Source organism: Misgurnus anguillicaudatus, chromosome 21 (genome assembly GCF_027580225.2).
Source record: "Misgurnus anguillicaudatus chromosome 21, ASM2758022v2, whole genome shotgun sequence".
Lineage (NCBI taxonomy): Eukaryota > Metazoa > Chordata > Actinopteri > Cypriniformes > Cobitidae > Misgurnus > Misgurnus anguillicaudatus.
The window spans coordinates 15,450,001-15,455,000 of record NC_073357.2 but is presented as its reverse complement, the minus strand read 5'-3'; the positions used below and the strand labels follow the sequence as shown (position 1 = coordinate 15,455,000).

Here is a 5,000-nt window from a genome sequence, read left to right as displayed (position 1 = left end):
AAGTACTAACCAGGCCCGACCCTGCTTGGCTTCCGAGATCAGACGAGAGCGGGCGTGCTCAGGGTGGTGTGGCCGTAAGCGAGCGCTGACTCGATTCGAGAGCCACTTCAAGACTAATGTGGCAACGCCATGCCATGTGCGAACGCTTACAGAAAGGATGCATTTCTGGAAAAAATTATATGAATAAATAATTAAATAATTAATTAAATGCTTACAGCACCTGGTATTCCCAGGCGGTCTCCCATTCAAGTACTAACCAGGCCCGACCCTGCTTGGCTTCCGAGACAGACGAGAGCGGGCGTGCTCAGGGTGGTGTGGCCGTAACCGAGCGCTGACTCGATTCGAGAGCCACTTCAAGACTAATGTGGCAACGCCATGCCATCGGCGAACGCTTACAGAAAGGATGCATTTCTGTAAAAAAATTATATGAATAAATAATTAAATAATTAATTAAATAAAGAATTAAATGCTTACAGCACCTGGTATTCCCAGGCGGTCTCCCATTCAAGTACTAACCAGGCCCGACCCTGCTTGGCTTCCGAGATCAGATGAGAGCGGGCGTGCTCAGGGTGGTGTGGCCGTAAGCGAGCGCTGACTCGATTCGAGAGCCACTTCAAGACTAATGTGGCAACGCCATGCCATGTGCGAACGCTTACAGAAAGGATGCATTTCTGGAAAAAAATTATATGAATAAATAATTAAATAATTAATTAAATGCTTACAGCACCTGGTATTCCCAGGCGGTCTCCCATCCAAGTACTAACCAGGCCCGACCCTGCTTGGCTTCCGAGATCAGACGAGAGCGGGCGTGCTCAGGGTGGTGTGGCCGTAAGCGAGCGCTGACTCGATTCGAGAGCCACTTCAAGACTAATGTGGCAACGCCATGCCATCGGCGAACGCTTACAGAAAGGATGCATTTCTGGAAAAAAATTATATGAATAAATAATTAAATGATTAATTAAATGCTTACAGCACCTGGTATTCCCAGGCGGTCTCCCATCCAAGTACTAACCAGGCCCGACCCTGCTTGGCTTCCGAGATCAGACGAGAGCGGGCGTGCTCAGGGTGGTGTGGCCGTAAGCGAGCGCTGATTCGATTCGAGAGCCACTTCAAGACTAATGTGGCAACGCCATGCCATCGGCGAACGCTTACAGAAAGGATGCATTTCTGGAAAAAATTATATGAATAAATAATTAATTAAATGCTTACATCACCTGGTATTCCCAGGCGGTCTCCCATCCAAGTACTAACCAGGCCCGACCCTGCTTGGCTTCCGAGATCAGACGAGAGCGGGCGTGCTCAGGGTGGTGTGGCCGTAAGCGAGCGCTGACCCGATTCGAGAGCCACTTCAAGACTAATGTGGCAACGCCATGCCATCGGCGAACGCTTACAGAAAGGATGCATTTCTGGAAAAAAATTATATGAATAAATAATTAAATAATTAATTAAATAAAGAATTAAATGCTTACAGCACCTGGTATTCCCAGGCGGTCTCCCATCCAAGTACTAACCAGGCCCGACCCTGCTTGGCTTCCGAGATCAGACGAGAGCGGGCGTGCTCAGGGTGGTGTGGCCGTAAGCGAGCGCTGACTCGATTCGAGAACCACTTCAAGACTAATGTGGCAACACCATGCCATCGGCGAACGCTTACAGAAAGGATGCATTTCTGGAAAAAAATTATATGAACAAATAATTAAATAATTAATTAAATGCTTACAGCACCTGGTATACCCAGGCGGTCTCCCATCCAAGTACTAACCAGGCCCGACCCTGCTTGGCTTCCGAGATCAGACGAGAGCGGGCGTGCTCAGGGTGGTGTGGCCGTAAGCGAGCGCTGACTCGATTCGAGAGCCACTTCAAGACTAATGTGGCAACGCCATGCCATCGGCGAACGCTGACAGAAAGGATGCATTTCTGGAAAAAAATTATATGAATAAATAATTAAATAATTAATTAAATAAAGAATTAAATGCTTACAGCACCTGGTATTCCCAGGCGGTCTCCCATCCAAGTACTAACCAGGCCCAACCCTGCTTGGCTTCCGAGATCAGACGAGAGCGGGCGTGCTCAGGGTGGTGTGGCCGTAAGCGAGCGCTGACCAGATTCGAGAGCCACTTCAAGACTAATGTGGCAACGCCATGCCATCGGCGAACGCTTACAGAAAGGATGCATTTCTGGAAAAAAATTATATGAATAAATAATTAAAGAAATGCTTACAGCACCTGGTATTCCCAGGCGGTCTCCCATCCAAGTACTAACCAGGCCCGACCCTGCTTGGCTTCCGAGATCAGACGAGAGCGGGCGTGCTCAGGACGGTGTGGCCGCAAGCGAGCGCTGACTCGATTCGAGAGCCACTTCAAGACTAATGTGGCAACGCCATGCCATAGGCGAACGCTTACAGAAAGGATGCATTTCTGGAAAAAAATTATATGAATAAATAATTAAATAATTAATTAAATAAAGAATTAAATGCATACAGCACCTGGTATTCCCAGAAGGTCTCCCATCCAAGTACTAACCAGGCCCGACCCTGCTTGGCTTCCGAGATCAGACGAGAGCGGGCGTGCTCAGGGTGGTGTGGCCGTAAGCGAGCGCTGACTCGATTCGAGAGCCACTTCAAGACTAATGTGGCAACGCCATGCCATCGGCGAACGCTTACAGAAAGGATGCATTTCTGGAAAAAAATTATATGAATAAATAATTAAATAATTAATTAAATAAAGAATTAAATGCTTACAGCACCTGGTATTCCCAGGCGGTCTCCCATTCAAGTACTAACCAGGCCCGACCCTGCTTGGCTTCCGAGATCAGACGAGAGCGGGCGTGCTCAGGGTGGTGTGGCCGTAAGCGAGCGCTGACTCGATTCTAGAGCCACTTCAAGACTAATGTGGCAACGCCATGCCATGTGCAAACGCTTACAGAAAGGATGCATTTCTGGAAAAAATTATATGAATAAATAATTAAATAATTAATTAAATGCTTACAGCACCTGGTATTCCCAGGCGGTCTCCCATTCAAGTACTAACCAGGCCCGACCCTGCTTGGCTTCCGAGATCAGACGAGAGCGGGCGTGCTCAGGGTGGTGTGGCCGTAAGCGAGCGCTGACTCGATTCGAGAGCCACTTCAAGACTAATGTGGCAACGCCATGCCATAGGCGAACGCTTACAGAAAGGATGCATTTCTGGAAAAAAATTATATGAATAAATAATTAAATAATTAATTAAATAAAGAATTAAATGCTTACAGCACCTGGTATTCCCAGGCGGTCTCCCATTCAAGTACTAACCAGGCCCGACCCTGCTTGGCTTCCGAGATCAGACGAGAGCGGGCGTGCTCAGGGTGGTGTGGCCGTAAGCGAGCGCTGACTCGATTCGAGAGCCACTTCAAGACTAATGTGGCAACGCCATGCCATGTGCGAACGCTTACAGAAAGGATGCATTTCTGGAAAAAAATTATATGAATAAATAATTAAATAATTAATTAAATGCTTACAGCACCTGGTATTCCCAGGCGGTCTCCCATTCAAGTACTAACCAGGCCCGACCCTGCTTGGCTTCCGAGATCAGACGAGAGCGGGCGTGCTCAGGGTGGTGTGGCCGTAAGCGAGCGCTGACTCAATTCGAGAGCCACTTCAAGACTAATGTGGCAACGCCATGCCATCGGCGAACGCTTACAGAAAGGATGCATTTCTGGAAAAAAATTATATGAATAAATAATTAAATAATTAATTAAATGCTTACAGCACCTGGTATTCCCAGGCGGTCTCCCATCCAAGTACTAACCAGGCCCGACCCTGCTTGGCATCCGAGATCAGACGAGAGCGGGCGTGCTCAGGGTGGTGTGGCCGTAAGCGAGCGCTGACTCGATTCGAGAGCCACTTCAAGACTAATGTGGCAACGCCATGCCATCGGCGAACGCTTACAGAAAGGATGCATTTCTGGAAAAAAATTATATGAATAAATAATTAAATAATTAATTAAATGCTTACAGCACCTGGTATTCCCAGGCGGTCTCCCATCCAAGTACTAACCAGGCCCGACCCTGCTTGGCTTCCGAGATCAGACGAGAGCGGGCGTGCTCAGGGTGGTGTGGCCGTAAGCGAGCGCTGATTCGATTTGAGAGCCACTTCAAGACTAATGTGGCAACGCCATGCCATCGGCGAACGCTTACAGAAAGGATGCATTTCTGGAAAAAATTATATGAATAAATAACTAAATAATTAATTAAATAAAGAATTAAATGCTTACAGCACCTGGTATTCCCAGGCGGTCTCCCATCCAAGTACTAACCAGGCCCGACCCTGCTTGGCTTCCGAGATCAGACGAGAGCGGGCGTGCTCAGGGTGGTGTGGCCGTAAGCGAGCGCTGACTCGATTCGAGAGCCACTTCAAGACTAATGTGGCAACGCCATGCCATCGGCGAACGCTTACAGAAAGGATGCATTTCTGGAAAAAAATTATATGAATAAATAATTAAATAATTAATTAAATAAAGAATTAAATGCTTACAGCACCTGGTATTCCCAGGCGGTCTCCCATCCAAGTACTAACCAGGCCCGACCCTGCTTGGCTTCCGAGATCAGACGAGAGCGGGCGTGCTCAGGGTGGTGTGGCCGTAAGCGAGCACTGACTCGATTCGAGAGCCACTTCAAGACTAATGTGGCAACGCCATGCCATCGGCGAACGCTTACAGAAAGGATGCATTTCTGGAAAAAAATTATATGAATAAATAATTAAATAATTAAATAAATAAAGAATTAAATGCTTACAGCACCTGGTATTCCCAGGCGGTCTCCCATCCAAGTACTAACCAGGCCCGACCCTGCTTGGCTTTCGAGATCAGACGAGAGCGGGCGTGCTCAGGGTGGTGTGGCCGTAAGCGAGCGCTGACTCGATTCGAGAGCCACTTCAAGACTAATGTGGCAACGCCATGCCATCGGCGAACGCTTACAGAAAGGATGCATTTCTGGAAAAAAATTATATGAATAAATAATTAAATAAT

The 5,000-nt window shown here is 47.7% G+C and overlaps 19 non-coding genes and 1 pseudogene across 19 annotated transcripts in view; all 20 read right to left on the bottom strand.

Moving 5' to 3' along the window:
• LOC141357366 (5S ribosomal RNA) overlaps window positions 1–80 on the bottom strand; it is a 119-nt gene extending 39 nt beyond the window's left edge. The window contains exon 1 of the ribosomal RNA XR_012363854.1: window positions 1–80. This exon is cut by the window's left edge and continues 39 nt beyond it. This is a non-coding gene — a ribosomal RNA (5S ribosomal RNA).
• A 128-nt stretch (window positions 81–208) lies between these two features.
• On the bottom strand, window positions 209–326 carry LOC141354355 (5S ribosomal RNA; annotated as a pseudogene).
• A 141-nt stretch (window positions 327–467) lies between these two features.
• Window positions 468–586, bottom strand: LOC141357016 (5S ribosomal RNA). Its single transcript, XR_012363488.1, has one exon. It is a non-coding gene; the product is annotated as a 5S ribosomal RNA (ribosomal RNA).
• A 129-nt stretch (window positions 587–715) lies between these two features.
• Window positions 716–834, bottom strand: LOC141355408 (5S ribosomal RNA). The gene has a single exon (XR_012361839.1). It is a non-coding gene; the product is annotated as a 5S ribosomal RNA (ribosomal RNA).
• A 129-nt stretch (window positions 835–963) lies between these two features.
• On the bottom strand, window positions 964–1,082 carry LOC141355407 (5S ribosomal RNA). Its single transcript, XR_012361838.1, has one exon. It is a non-coding gene; the product is annotated as a 5S ribosomal RNA (ribosomal RNA).
• A 120-nt stretch (window positions 1,083–1,202) lies between these two features.
• LOC141358512 (5S ribosomal RNA) lies at window positions 1,203–1,321 on the bottom strand. Its single transcript, XR_012365008.1, has one exon. It is a non-coding gene; the product is annotated as a 5S ribosomal RNA (ribosomal RNA).
• Window positions 1,322–1,462: 141 nt separating this feature from the next.
• LOC141355406 (5S ribosomal RNA) lies at window positions 1,463–1,581 on the bottom strand. The gene has a single exon (XR_012361837.1). It is a non-coding gene; the product is annotated as a 5S ribosomal RNA (ribosomal RNA).
• A 129-nt stretch (window positions 1,582–1,710) lies between these two features.
• Window positions 1,711–1,829, bottom strand: LOC141358404 (5S ribosomal RNA). The gene has a single exon (XR_012364899.1). It is a non-coding gene; the product is annotated as a 5S ribosomal RNA (ribosomal RNA).
• Window positions 1,830–1,970: 141 nt separating this feature from the next.
• Window positions 1,971–2,089, bottom strand: LOC141353887 (5S ribosomal RNA). Its single transcript, XR_012360793.1, has one exon. It is a non-coding gene; the product is annotated as a 5S ribosomal RNA (ribosomal RNA).
• Window positions 2,090–2,210: 121 nt separating this feature from the next.
• Window positions 2,211–2,329, bottom strand: LOC141358418 (5S ribosomal RNA). Its single transcript, XR_012364913.1, has one exon. It is a non-coding gene; the product is annotated as a 5S ribosomal RNA (ribosomal RNA).
• Window positions 2,330–2,470: 141 nt separating this feature from the next.
• Window positions 2,471–2,589, bottom strand: LOC141358088 (5S ribosomal RNA). The gene has a single exon (XR_012364577.1). It is a non-coding gene; the product is annotated as a 5S ribosomal RNA (ribosomal RNA).
• A 141-nt stretch (window positions 2,590–2,730) lies between these two features.
• LOC141357365 (5S ribosomal RNA) lies at window positions 2,731–2,849 on the bottom strand. Its single transcript, XR_012363853.1, has one exon. It is a non-coding gene; the product is annotated as a 5S ribosomal RNA (ribosomal RNA).
• A 128-nt stretch (window positions 2,850–2,977) lies between these two features.
• On the bottom strand, window positions 2,978–3,096 carry LOC141357364 (5S ribosomal RNA). Its single transcript, XR_012363852.1, has one exon. It is a non-coding gene; the product is annotated as a 5S ribosomal RNA (ribosomal RNA).
• A 141-nt stretch (window positions 3,097–3,237) lies between these two features.
• LOC141357363 (5S ribosomal RNA) lies at window positions 3,238–3,356 on the bottom strand. Its single transcript, XR_012363851.1, has one exon. It is a non-coding gene; the product is annotated as a 5S ribosomal RNA (ribosomal RNA).
• Window positions 3,357–3,485: 129 nt separating this feature from the next.
• LOC141357362 (5S ribosomal RNA) lies at window positions 3,486–3,604 on the bottom strand. The gene has a single exon (XR_012363850.1). It is a non-coding gene; the product is annotated as a 5S ribosomal RNA (ribosomal RNA).
• Window positions 3,605–3,733: 129 nt separating this feature from the next.
• LOC141358104 (5S ribosomal RNA) lies at window positions 3,734–3,852 on the bottom strand. Its single transcript, XR_012364593.1, has one exon. It is a non-coding gene; the product is annotated as a 5S ribosomal RNA (ribosomal RNA).
• A 129-nt stretch (window positions 3,853–3,981) lies between these two features.
• Window positions 3,982–4,100, bottom strand: LOC141355405 (5S ribosomal RNA). Its single transcript, XR_012361836.1, has one exon. It is a non-coding gene; the product is annotated as a 5S ribosomal RNA (ribosomal RNA).
• A 140-nt stretch (window positions 4,101–4,240) lies between these two features.
• On the bottom strand, window positions 4,241–4,359 carry LOC141355404 (5S ribosomal RNA). The gene has a single exon (XR_012361835.1). It is a non-coding gene; the product is annotated as a 5S ribosomal RNA (ribosomal RNA).
• A 141-nt stretch (window positions 4,360–4,500) lies between these two features.
• LOC141355403 (5S ribosomal RNA) lies at window positions 4,501–4,619 on the bottom strand. Its single transcript, XR_012361834.1, has one exon. It is a non-coding gene; the product is annotated as a 5S ribosomal RNA (ribosomal RNA).
• A 141-nt stretch (window positions 4,620–4,760) lies between these two features.
• On the bottom strand, window positions 4,761–4,879 carry LOC141357925 (5S ribosomal RNA). Its single transcript, XR_012364414.1, has one exon. It is a non-coding gene; the product is annotated as a 5S ribosomal RNA (ribosomal RNA).
• Window positions 4,880–5,000: the final 121 nt, after the last annotated feature.